The 12,798-nt window shown below is 46.5% G+C and overlaps 1 protein-coding gene across 1 annotated transcript in view; it reads left to right on the forward strand.

Moving 5' to 3' along the window:
• Positions 1 to 12,798, forward strand: part of TMEM51 (transmembrane protein 51) — an 81,504-nt gene that overhangs the window by 18,318 nt on the left and 50,388 nt on the right. The window lies entirely within an intron of this gene.

Below are 12,798 nucleotides of genomic sequence, written 5' to 3' on the forward strand. Positions count from 1 at the left end.
CTCAAAAGGTTCATTTATGAGAAAGATAGAAAGAGAGAAAGAATTTGACATCACTCTGGTACATGTACTGCCAGGAATCGAACTCAGGACCTCATGCTTAAGAATCCAGTGCTTTATTCACTCTGCCACCTCCCAAATCATTTCTTTCTCTTTCTTTCACTCTTTGCAGAAACATTTTTCCTGCATAGTCCAAAATCTTAAAAACAACAACTGAAAAAACAAGCAAACAAAAAACAATGGGTGGTGGGGGGGGTTGAGTGGTACTGAGAAGATAGCATAATGGTTATGGAGAAAATACTCATGCCTGAAACACTAAAAGTCCCAAGTTCAGTACCCGGTACTACCACAAGCAGACAGTGGTCTGGTAAAAGGGAAATAAAACTACACACACACACACACACACACACACACACACACACACACACACACACACAAAGCAACAACAACGAAACCCTAACTTTCCATTTTGGAACAATTTTTTTAATTGATGAGATTTCAAAAATAGCACAGAGTTCAGTCTTTGCTTACCCTTGACTCATTTACCTGATGTCAGCCTTCACATACTGCTTCCTTCCTTTCTCTCTCCCTCTCTCTCTCTCCCTATCTCTCTCTCTATTTCTAGTCTTCCTCTCTCTTTCCAAGAGCACACCAAAGAAGCTGTGAGTGTGTCCGCTAGCTGAGAGCTGAGCACAGATGGATCTGGGTTTCACCGGTGTCGCCCCAGCCAGGCTCCCACCCAGCATCCAGCTCCAGATGCCGCGGTGCCCGGGGCGCATGTCGTCAGCACACACCTTCATCTCCCCTGCCCAGTGATGATGGCTCCTCACCTTCATGTTTGTTTTTAAATTCTGTGATCTCAAGAGCTTTGAAGAATGCAGACAGTCTTTCTTGCAGGCTGTCTCTGAATATGGGTTTGTCTGCTTTCTGTCTTCTGATGATGAGACTGGGGTTTTTGCATTTGGAGAAGAAAGAGGAACTGAAAATTTGAATATCTTGAAAAGTTTCTAAAACTTATTGAAAAAAAGGTCTTAAGGGCCAGGCAGTGGTGCACCTGGTTGAGTGCACATATTACAGTGCGCAAAAACCCAGGTTCAAGCCCCTAGTCCCCATCTGCAGGGGGAAAGCCTTGCAAGTGGTGAAGCAGGGCAGCGGGTATCTCTCTGTCTCTCCCTATCTCCCCCTTCCTCTCAATTTCTAGCTGTCTCTATCCAATAAAGATAATTAAAAAAGAAAAGAAGGGGGAGTTGGGCGGTAGCGCAGCAGGTTAAGCACATGTGGTGCAAAGCGCAAGGACTGGCGTAAGGATCCCGGTTCGAGCCCCTGGCTCCCCACCTGCAGGGTAGTCACTTCACAGGCGGTGAAGCAGGTCTGCAGGTGTCTTTCTTTCCCCATCTCTGTCTTCCCCTCCTCTTTCCGCTTCTCTCTGTCCTATCCAACAACGACAACATCGACTCAGCTGTTTCCTCATCAGAAAGGTCTCATCAGAGAAACATGGTTGTGTGAGGAGTTCTTTTCATTTTTTAAATATATATAATAGTCATGGAGTTAAAAAGCAACTGTGTGTCTGGAAGTAGAGACTGAGCCTATAAACCACAGGTCCTCCAGGCACTGGGATATTTGTCAGTCACTCAAAATTATGGTTTAGATCAGAACTATAATGTGCACTACTTCACTGTGTATCATTGAAAAATTAGATCACAAGAACATATTACAGGAGGATCCCTCCCCCATCTGTCTTAAAGATTTTATTTATTCATTCATGAAGAAGATAGGAGGAGAGGGGCCAGGTAGTGGTGCACCTGGTTGAGCACACATGTTATAATGTGTAAGGACTCCGATTCGAACCCCTGGTCCCCTCCTGCAGAAGGAAAGCTTTGCAAGTGGTGAAGCAGGGCTGCAGGTGTCTCTCTGTCTCCCCCCCTTTCCTCTCGATTTCTGACTGTCTCAATAGAATGAATAAATAAATAAAGATAATAAAAATATGAAAAACAAGCAAACAAAGAAGATAGGAGGAGAGGGAGAGAACCAGACATAACTCTGGTACATGTGCTCCTGGGGATTGAACTCAGATCATCATGCTTGAGAGTTCAGTGCTTTATCCACTGCTCCACCTCCCAGACCACTCCCCCCCCTCCTTGTCCTGTCTCTGTCTCTGCCTCTCTCTTTCTATCTATAAGAGTCAGCTTGGAGCAGTGGGAATAAAGAGAGAGAGATGTTTATTTAGATAACGTGCCATTGCAGATGTTACAGGGTTGTGGATGGTGGAATAGTGGGTGGTCTTGCTTTTCTTTCTCCTAGTCTGTGTTCACTGATTCTGGTTGAATAAACATGCAGTGGTGCTGATAACAAAAAAGCAGGGTTTATTTTTTAATTTTTAAAAAAATATTTACTTATTTTTCCCTTTTGTTGCCCTTGTTTTAGTGTTGTAGTTACTATTGTTGTTCTTGATGTCGTTGTTGTTGGCTAGGACAGAGAGAAATGGAGAGAGGAAGGGAAGACAGAGAGGGGGAGAGAAAGACAGACACCTGCAGACCTGCTTCAGCGCCTGTGAAGCGACTCCCCTGCAGGTGGGGAACCCGGGGGCTCAAACCAGGATCCTTATGCTTGTCCTTGGTGCCACCTGCGCTTAACCCACTGCGCTACCGCCTGACTCCCCAGAACTTATTTTTTAAAACTCTCATGGGGTTGTTGTGGACCCAAGGTGACTGCTGCGGCAAGTTTCTCTGTGAGTTGTAGAGGGCTTTCCAAATGCCACTGCAGCTGCAGTTGGTTCTCTCACCATCTGGATCTGAGCATCTGGACCAGGGCAGCTGAGGCGTGACAGCCTCTCATCCATGGCGCCTCCCACACTCCTTAAGTCCCAGCCCTCCATGTGCTTTGGCCTGCAGATCTGGCTTTGGGAGGGAAATGGGTTTAGATGAGGCCATGTGAGTGAGGCTTTCATGGTGAAACTAGTGCCCAGCTAGGGGGAGAGAGAGAGAGGGAGGGAGGGAGGAAGGGAAGGAGGGAGGGAATGAAAGAGAGGGAGGAAGGGGGAGAATGAAAGAGAGGGAGGGAGGGAGAGAGAAGGAGGGAGGCAGAGGGAGGGAAGGAGGGAGAGAGAGGGAGGGAGGAAGGGAGAGAAGGTGAATGACAGGGAGGCAGGGAGAGAGAATGAGAGAGAGAGGGAGGGGAGGAGAGGGAGAGAGAGGGAGGGAGGGGAAAAGAGGGGGAGAGAGATAGGGAGGGAAGGGGAGTAGGGAGAGGAAGAGGGAGAGAGAGATATCACCAAGAGGCCATGAGGGCATAGTTCACAGGAAGCAGTTAGCTACAAGCCAGGAAGTGGGGTCTCACCACACCAGATCTGCTGTCACCTTGATCTTGGACTTCCAGCCTCCAGAACTTTGAGAAAGAAATGCTTGTCACTCAAGTCCCCAGTCTAAGGTGCTGTTCTTTGTTAGCCTGAGCTAAGATACCACCTCCCAGCATTATGTCTTGACTAGAAACTTTATTTTTCTCTAAATTTACAAGCAATACAATTCAGTCTTTTGCACGTCCAGTTCCATGAATTTGGGCAAACCCACGCAATATGTTACTCCCACAATTATCAAGATGTGGGAAGGTTTCCCTCCCCCCCCCCAATTCCTTCCTGCTACCCCCTGGTCCTGAACAACTACTGATATTCACTTTCCTTATAATTTTGCCTTTTCTCCCAGGACTTCCAATAAATAGAATCAAACAATAGGAGTGTTATTTTAAAAAACATATTGAAATTTCTCTTTTATAATTTTTTATTATCTTTACTTATTTATTGGGTAGAGACAGTCATAAATTGAGAGGGGAGGGGAAGACAGAAAGGGAAAGAGACAGAGAGAGACACCTACAGCCCTGCGTCACCACTGGTGAAGCTTTGCCCCTGCAGGTGGGGACAGGGGGCTCAAATTTGGGTCCTTGTGCACTGTGACAGGTGTGCCACCAGCCGGCCCCCCAGATTTGAGATTTCTATAAATTGTCTTTATTCCATGATATGAAGGTTCCACAATTTGCTTATCCCTTTGCCTACTGAGAGATATTTTGAGGTCGCTTCTGATTTTTGGTAATCGTGACTAAAACAGCACTCATTTAGATTTTCGTATGAACCTAAGCTGCTTCTGGGTAAATCCTTAGGAATGGGATTGCTGTATTTGTGTGGTGAATCTATAATGTGACCAAACATAGTCTCGTGCTGATGATCCCAGAAGGGAGTGGAAAGAGAGGAATGTTACTGGGGGGGTGGAGGGGGGGGTGGGCAGTGGCTTGCCTGGTTTACAGTAGAGTGTAAAGACCCAGGCAGGAGAGTGGTAGGGCAGAGCTGCAAGTCTCTCTCTTTCTCTCTCCCCCCCACTTTCTTTTTCTATTTTCTTTCTTTCTTTTTTTTTTTTTTTGCCTCCAAGGTTATTGTTGGAACTTAGTACCTGCACTAGGAATCCGCTGCTCCTGGTGGACTTTCCACCCCGTTATTATTGTTATTTTATTTTTTTAGTTGGATAAACTAGTGATAAATTGAGAGGGAGAGATAGAAAGGGAGAGGGAAAGATAGACACCTGCAGACCTGCTTCACTGCTTGTGCAGGTGGGGAGAGGGGGCTTAAACCCAGATTCTTGTGCAGGTCCTTACACTTCGTACTATTTGCACTTCATTGGGCAATGCCGCCGTCCAGCACTCCAAAACATTTTCCTTTTTAAAAAATATTTTTAAATATTTATTTATTCCCTTTTGTGGCCCTTATTGTTTTATTGTTGTTGTAGTTATTGTTGTTGTTAGATAGGACAGAGAGAAATGGAGAGAGGAGGGGAAGACAGAGAGGGGGAGAGAAAGATAGATACCTGCAGACCTGCTTCACTGCTTGTGCAGGTGGGGAGAGGGGGCTTAAACCCAGATTCTTGTGCAGGTCCTTACACTTTGTACTATTTGCACTTCATTGGGCAATGCCGCCGTCCAGCACTCCAAAACATTTTCCTTTTTAAAAAATATTTTTTAATATTTATTTATTTATTCCCTTTTGTGGCCCTTATTGTTTTATTGTTGTTGTAGTTATTGTTGTTGTTAGATAGGACAGAGAGAAATGGAGAGAGGAGGGGAAGACAGAGAGGGGGAGAGAAAGATAGACACCTGCAGACCTGCTTCACCACCTGTGAAGCGACTCCCCTGCAGGTGGGGAGCCGGAGGCTCGAACCGGGATCCTTACGCCAGTCCTTGTGCTTTGCGCCACAGGCACTTAACCTGCTATGCTACCACCTGACTCCCCTAAAAAAAATTTATTTTATTTTATTTTATTTTTTTGAGAGAGAGAGAGAGAGAGAGAGAGAGAGAGAGAGACACCTGAGCAGCTCTGGCTTCTTCAGATAGTGCTGAAGATTAGAACCCAGGACCTTTGATACTTCAAGAATGAAAGCCTTGTGGTCCGGGAGGTGGCGCAGTGGTAAAGCTTTGGACTGTCAAGCATGAGGTCCCAAGTTCAATCCCCAGCAGCACATGTACCAGAGTGATGTCTGGTACTTTCTCTCTCCTCCTATCTTTCTCATAAATAAATAAAATTAAAAAAAAAAAAAAGAATGAAAGCCTTTTTGCACAACCATTATGCTGCCTTCTCTGCCCAGAGAAAACATTTTTTACCCATTGTGGAGACGTCAGCCAGCACAAATGATAGTTGGTGTGACTCTGCCTTTCCTCTCAGACCCCCAGGCTTTATGCCACAGATGAATGTGGATCAGTTCCTTCAAACTCAAAATTTTCAAAAAGGAAATTAAAAATCTTGTTTAGGAATTTTCTGTGCATAGAATGATGTTTATATGCACTTCTTTCAGATACTCTCCTGATAGGCAAAGTCAGAGAGTTTTGTAGTTGTCAGAACTGTTATGAGAAAGAGGGGTAATTTTCTAAGTCTTGAATAGCTCCTATGCGATTCTCAGTTTGCTGGTAAGAATCCCACTAATTACCTGGAATTTTTTCAAACCTTTTCTCTCCCTGTCTCTCTTCTCTCTCTGTCTCTTTGTCTCTCAATCTCTCTTTGTCTCCATGACCTCTCTTCTTAAAAATACTTTATTTCAGATAGAGACAGAGAGAAATTGAGAGGGGAGGGAGAGATAGAAGTGGAGAGAGAGACACTTGCAGCCCTGTTTCACTACTCACAAAGTCCCCCACCTAACAGTTGGGGCAACTGGGGTTTGAACCCAGGTCTTTGCACACTATTATGTATGTGTTCTACCAGGTGTACTGGCTTCAAACCTTCCATCTCTTAATTCTTCTGTGGACAGTCAGTAGTTCCTAGAAGATTCTCAAAAAGATCTGTGAAAAAGAAAACAAAAAGTAAGGGGGAGGGCTGGAGAGACAGCATAATGGTTATGCAAAAGACTTTCATGCCTAAGGCCCTTTGGTCTCAGGTTCAAACCCCAGCACCATCATAAACCAATGCTGAGCAGTGCTCTGGTATTTCTGTGTTTCTCTGTGTCTTTTTCTCATTAAAATAAATAAATATTTGAAAAGAAAGGAAAGGAAGAGAGAAAGTGGAAGAGGAAAAAGCTATGCTCCTAGGTTTGAGAGAGGAAGCACCCTTTTGCAGATAAGTGTGAAACTAACAGGAAGCCATTTGACTGGATGGTGCTTGTGGATGGTGCTGACCCAGGCAAAGGGCACTGTGCCCGGCTGGGCCGACAGCGAGGAGGTTCGCAGAGTTCAGCCGCTGTGCGTGCTGGTCCTGACTCACCGTGTGGAGAAGTTATGTCTGCGGCTTTAGTGTACATGTATGCTCTCGTCCAGGATGAAAATGGTCACTTCCTGGAAACAGCTCACAAGAAGGAGCTAACCAGCCTGATTTCTAGAAGAAGACGTAGGTCTGAAAATGACTGTGAGGGGCCAGGTTGTGGTGCATCTGGTTGAGCGTACTCGTTGCAAGGAGCAAGGACCCGGGTTCAAGCCCCTGGTCCCCACCTTCAGGGGGAAAGCTTCACTAGTGGTGAAGCAGGGCTGCAGTCGTCTGTCTGTCTCTCTCTGTCTCCCTCTCTATCTCCCTCTCCACTCTGGGCTGTCTCTGTCCAATAAAAGCAAGCAAAGGAAAGAATTCTGAAAGTTATAGGGATGGGACTGGGTGGTGGAGCCCCCAGCTAAGTACATTATCATGTGCCAGGGCCTGGGTTTGAGCCCCTGCTCCCCACCTGGTGAAGGACGCTTCACAAGAGGTGAATCCGGTCTGCAGGTGTCTCTCTTTTACCCTCTTTTTTTTTTTCCTTTTAACAGCACTGCTCAGCTCTGGCTTATGGTGGTGCGGGGCATTGAACCTGAGACTTTGGAGCCTCAAGCATGAGAGTCTGTTTGCATAACCATTATGCTATCTAAACCCACCCCCCCTGCCCTTTAGAAAGTCCTTTTCTAAAGCAATTTTTAGGACCCTTGGAGATGGCTTAGCAGTCAAGCACACACAGTACCACACGTGGTCTGAGTTTGGTCCCTGGCACCACATGGGAGCACCACGGACAGCATCAGGAACACTCAGTGGATGGAAGCGCTGTAGTCTGCTCTCTTCCTCTCTCTGTTTATTATTAACTTTTAACAAAATTAGATAGAGGGGAGTCGGGCGGTAGCGCAGCGGGTTAAGCATACGTAGCGCAAAGCGCAAGGACTGACAGAAGGATCCCAGTTTGAGCCCCCAGCTCCCCACCTGCAGGGGAGTCGCTTCACAGGTGGTGAAGCAGGTCTGCAGGTGTCTGTCTTTCTCTAGCCCTCTCTGTCTTCCCCTCCTCTCTCCATTTCTCTCTATTCTATCCAACAACAATAATAACTACAACAATAAAAAAACAATAAGAGCAACACAAGGGAATAAATATTTTTTAAAAAAGTAGATAGAGACAGAGAAGAATTGAGAGGGAAGGAGAAGATAGTAAGGGATAGAGAGAGACCCCTTCTGAAGCCTTGCCCCTGCAGTAAGGACCGGGGTTTGAGCCCAGTTCTTTGAACATTGTCACATGTGTGCTCAACCAGGTGTGCTGCTAACACCCATCTCTTCCCGCCATACTTTTTCTCTTAAAAAAGTATAGAGAATTAAAAAATTGGACCAGAGAGTCTATTTAACAGCGCCACTCAGGTCGAGTCCATTCCTCAGCACCATGTTAAAATTCTTGTTTGTTTATTTTAGTTCTGTCCAGCCCATTCCAATTTCCAGCTCTGTTTTATCTCCAAACTCTTCTTCCTAGACCTGAACTCTTTGAGGGTTTGGCTACACGCTGAACATGTTTTCAGAACCGTCTTTCCTTTTGTGCCTGCCATTATGATCTGTGTCGTACAATCAGCTACTTTCCTAAGAGAGCGAGTTGGAGGGTATTGTAAAGCCTCTGTGGATCAAAGCAGAGCCTTCTGGGCCAGGCTCTTTGCTAAATGGAGTGTGGACTTTGAAGTGTGCTTCTAAAGAAGCTGTTACTCCCAGAGCAAGCGAAGGAGCGAGGAGGAATGAAGGAGCGAGGAGGAACACGGTGATGTGTTTCAGCTGTGGGAGGAGAGAGAGAGAGTGGATTTTATGGTTACAAGTCGGGGGGGGGGGAATCCTGTTTTTTGTTCTTTTTTTTTTTTTCCTTTTGGTTTGTGTTTTGTTTTTGTCATCTCTGGGGAGGCTGCTGCACTGCTCTGGACCTGACTTCTTCAGGCAGAGACAGACAGACCAGGAGAGGGAAGACACCACCACAGTACCAATAACTTCCCCCAGTTCAGTACGGGCCAGTCTTGAACCTAGGTCGCATGCTTGGCCAAACAGATGCCTCCCAGATGAGCTATCTTGCTGAGGGAGAATCTTTTTGAGAAAAACTATTTATTAGATATCTGCAGCACTGTTTCACCACTTGCAAAGCTTTCTCTTTCCCTATCTCCCTCCCCCACCCCTCTCAATTTCTCTCTGTCCTATCCAATAAAATGGGGGGAAAATGGCCAACAGGAGCAGTGGATCCATAATGCTGATACCGAGTCCCAGCAATAACCCTGGAGGCCCAATAAATATATAAGTAAATGAGCGAAATCAACGAGGATGGAGTCTTGGCGTGTAGTCACATGCCTAATTTTGGAGGGGTCTCAGAGAGAGACTGAAATGCCTAGAGACAGTGAGAAGAACAACACAAATAATAGATTCAGATTCAGTGGGGAAGATGATGTAGCCGTGGAAATGACACCCTCACGAACTCTGTCAACAGCCAGGAGCAAGTGTGACATACTGTCCTGAGTGGCTAGAGCAGGGCTGCTGCTGGCTGGACTGACCATGGCCTGAGGGCTTTCCAGACACAAACAGTCTTGGCAGGTGCAGGAGCGGGTTAGGCTTCCTGATTGGCAGTGGGGTGGGAGGGAGAAGCTGAGGCAGAGGCTAAAGCTGTGGCGGGACTGGCAATGTGGCACCAGGCCCTCGGTGTTGCGCTGGTCTTTCCCGAGAGGATGCGGGTTTGATCTGCCCTGTGATTGTTGGCTCCAGGCCTTGCACAAAGGAAGGGCTCCGGAAACACTGCCATGAGCTATAAGGTGGAATGGGGCAGTCTTTTTTTTAGTTTCTTTATTGGGGGATTAGTGTTTTACTAGTAAATGCAACAGTGTGTGCATGCATAACATTTCCCATAACAATACAACCCCCACTAGGCCCTCTGCTGTTGTAGAGCCAGATGTTGTAGTGCGTGGGCCGCAGAGAAGAGAGAGAGAGGGTCCGGAGCGAAGAGGAAACACAAATCTTTATTTGCGCTGGCACCTCAGAGTTGGGTGTTAGAGAAGCAGGTTGGGCCACATGGAGGTAGAGAAAATGGCCGCCTCACGCAGTAACCTTTCCTGCGTCTGAACACCAGAGTGGGGCGCCGGCAAGAGAACGAGGTGCGGAAAACCGAAGGGTTTTCATAGGAGTAGCTTTCCCGAGAATGGGAGCTGGGAGGAGTAACCATAGCACTCCAGGATAGGATGATAACTCTCGTGAGAATGGGAGGGGGGAGGAGTAACCAGAGCACTCCGGATATCGCGGGGATATAGACAATGTCCTGAGGGCACAACATGGCTGAACAGGCACTCTGAGAATGTCCCAACTCTCCAGGGAACTAGCAGTAGCCTGAGGGGACAACATGGCAGATGTGAATGCATTGGCACAATTTCCCAGCACTCTGCCATCATGTTCCAGGACCTGAATCCCCCACCTGCACCCCAGAATCTTTTACTTTGGTGCAATACACCAATTGAAGTCCAGGTTCTGCTGAGTGTTTTCTCTTCTGATCTGGTTTTTCAACTTCTGCCTATGAGTGAGGTCATCCCCTAACCATCCTTCTGTTTCTGACTTATCTCACTTAACAGGATTTCTTCAAGCTCCATCCAAGATGGGCTGAAAATGGTGAAATCACCATTTTTAATAGCTGAGTAGTATTCCATTGTGTATCTAGACCACAACTTGCTCAGTCACTCATCTGTTGTTGGACACCTGGGTTGCTTCCAGGTTTTGGCTATTACAAATTGTGCTGCTATGAACACAGGTCTACACACATCTTTTTGGATGGGTATATTGGGTTCCTCAGGATATATCTCCAAGAGAAAAATTGCAGGATCATAGGGTAGGTCCATTTCTAGCCTTCTGAGAGTTCTCCAGACTGTTTTCCACAGAGGTTGGACCCATTGGCATTCCCACCAGCAGTTCAAGAGAGTTCCTTTGTCCCCACACCCTCTCCAGCATTTGTTGCTGCTGCCTTTTCTGATGTATGACATTCTCACAGGAGTGAAGTGGTATCTCACTGTTGTCTTTATTTCCATTTCTCTGACAATCAGTGATGTGGAACACTTTTCATATGTTCGTTTGCCTTTTGCATCTCTTCTGTGGTGAATAGTCTGTCCATGTCCTCTCCCCATTTTTGGATGGGATCATTTGTTTTCATGTTGCTGAGTTTGGGAAGCTCTTGATATACTTTCGTTATTAGTCTCTTGTCTGATGTATGGCATGTAAAGATCTTCTCCCATTCTGTGAGGGGTCTCTTTGTTTGGGTAGTGGTTTCTTTTGCTGTGCAGAAACTTTTTAATTTGATGTAGTCCCATTGGTTTATTTTTGTTTTAGTCTTCTTTGTAAATGGATTTGTTTCATTGAAAATGTCTTTAAAATGTATACAGAAAAGAGTTCTGCCAATATTTTCCTGTGTCTGATAGTTTCTGGTCTAACATCCAAGTCCTTGATCCACTTGGAATTTACTTTTGTATTTGGTGAAATATAGTGGTTCAGTTTCTTTCTTCTGCATCTTTCAACCCATTTTTTCCAACGCCACTTGTTGAAGAGACTCCGGAATGGGGTAGTCTTGATCCTCCCAGGAAAGATGGGTTTTATCTTACAGGCTCCCAGAGACTCCTGATTTTTACTGGCACAGTGGCTTGGGGCTTGGTGTGAGTGGATCTAGGGAATGAGAAATTCAGAAAAGAGGGTTATAATCATTGTCATGATTACCCAGGCCTGAAAAGAAAGACAAGGATGGATCAGAGTGGAAAAGTCAGGGGTCAAGGTGGTGGTGAACCTAGTTAAGCACACACACTACAGTGACCAAGGACATGGGTTCAAGTCCCTGGTCCCCCACCTGCAGGAGGAAAGCTACCTGAGTGGTGAAGCAGGGCTGCAAGTGTCTCTCTGTCCCTCTCCCTCTCTAGCTCCCCATCCTCTCTCAATTTCTCTCTGTCTCTATCCAATACTAAATAAATAATCTTTTTTAAAAAGTTACTGAGGGGAGGTGGCACATGCAGTTAAGTGCACAAGGTACGAAGTGCAAGGACGTGGGCAGAGGTACAGATCAGCATGTTTAAAAGGAGCTACCATGGAACCCTCAGGTCTTCTGAGATGGCAGGGAGACAGCAGGGGAAGTTGGGGCAGTGGCAGAGTGGAAGGCAGGTCCCCTCCATGGGGCTCAGCTGTGACTGGACACCAACTGCTGGTTCCACGTGAGAGTTTAGGCCAGGGCTACCAGACTTACAAGTTTTACATACCCACCTTCTTTAAATTGGCAGCCACTCCACATTCCATGAATAACCCTTCACACACCAAATAAGATACGTGCAGGGGCTAGATACAGCCCCTGAGGCTTCCTGTGTGGGACCTGGGGAATACTGGTGTATTCAGGGTGGAGAGAGGAGGAGGAGAGAATGCCCAAGGTCATGGTGGTGTCAGCAGGGTCGAGGTGAGTCCTTGTAGTCAGAGAAGAGGAGGAGGAGAGGCAGGCAGGGGAGAAAGGGTGCAGTGAGGAGCTGAAGATGCTGAGACCCTGTAGATAGTCGCATGACAAAGGAGGTCACAGACTCAGAAAATAACCAAATAACCGCTTGTAAGATAAACAGCAGGACTGCAAAGGTGGTTGGCTGTGTGAAAAAGGGTGTCTTTTGTTTATTTTGTTTCGTTTTGTTTTTGTGGTGAATGGGTCCTAGGCATGGAAGTGGTCTGGAGCCCTCTCTCAGACATCTTTAAGGGACTGACTCTGTTTGGGACTGGGGGGTGGGGGACTTGGGGGGGATAAGGGGTGGGGGGTGAGGAGGGGTGAGGAGGGGGTGGGGGGTGGCTGAGGAGTTGATTTTTTATTTTATTATTATTATTTTTTTTGCCTCCAGGGTTATTGCTGGGGCTCGGTGCATAGCAGCTATGAATCCACTGCTCCTGGAGGCCACTCCCCCCCTTTTTGTTGCCCTTGTTGTTTATCATTGTTATTATTATTGTTGTCATTGCTGTCATTGTTGTTGGATAGGGCAGAGAGAAATGGAGAGAGGAGGGGAAGACAGAGAGGGGGAGAGAATGAGAGACACCTGCAGACCTGCTTC

This window comes from Erinaceus europaeus, chromosome 11 (assembly GCF_950295315.1).
Source record: "Erinaceus europaeus chromosome 11, mEriEur2.1, whole genome shotgun sequence".
In the NCBI taxonomy this organism is placed as follows: domain Eukaryota; kingdom Metazoa; phylum Chordata; class Mammalia; order Eulipotyphla; family Erinaceidae; genus Erinaceus; species Erinaceus europaeus.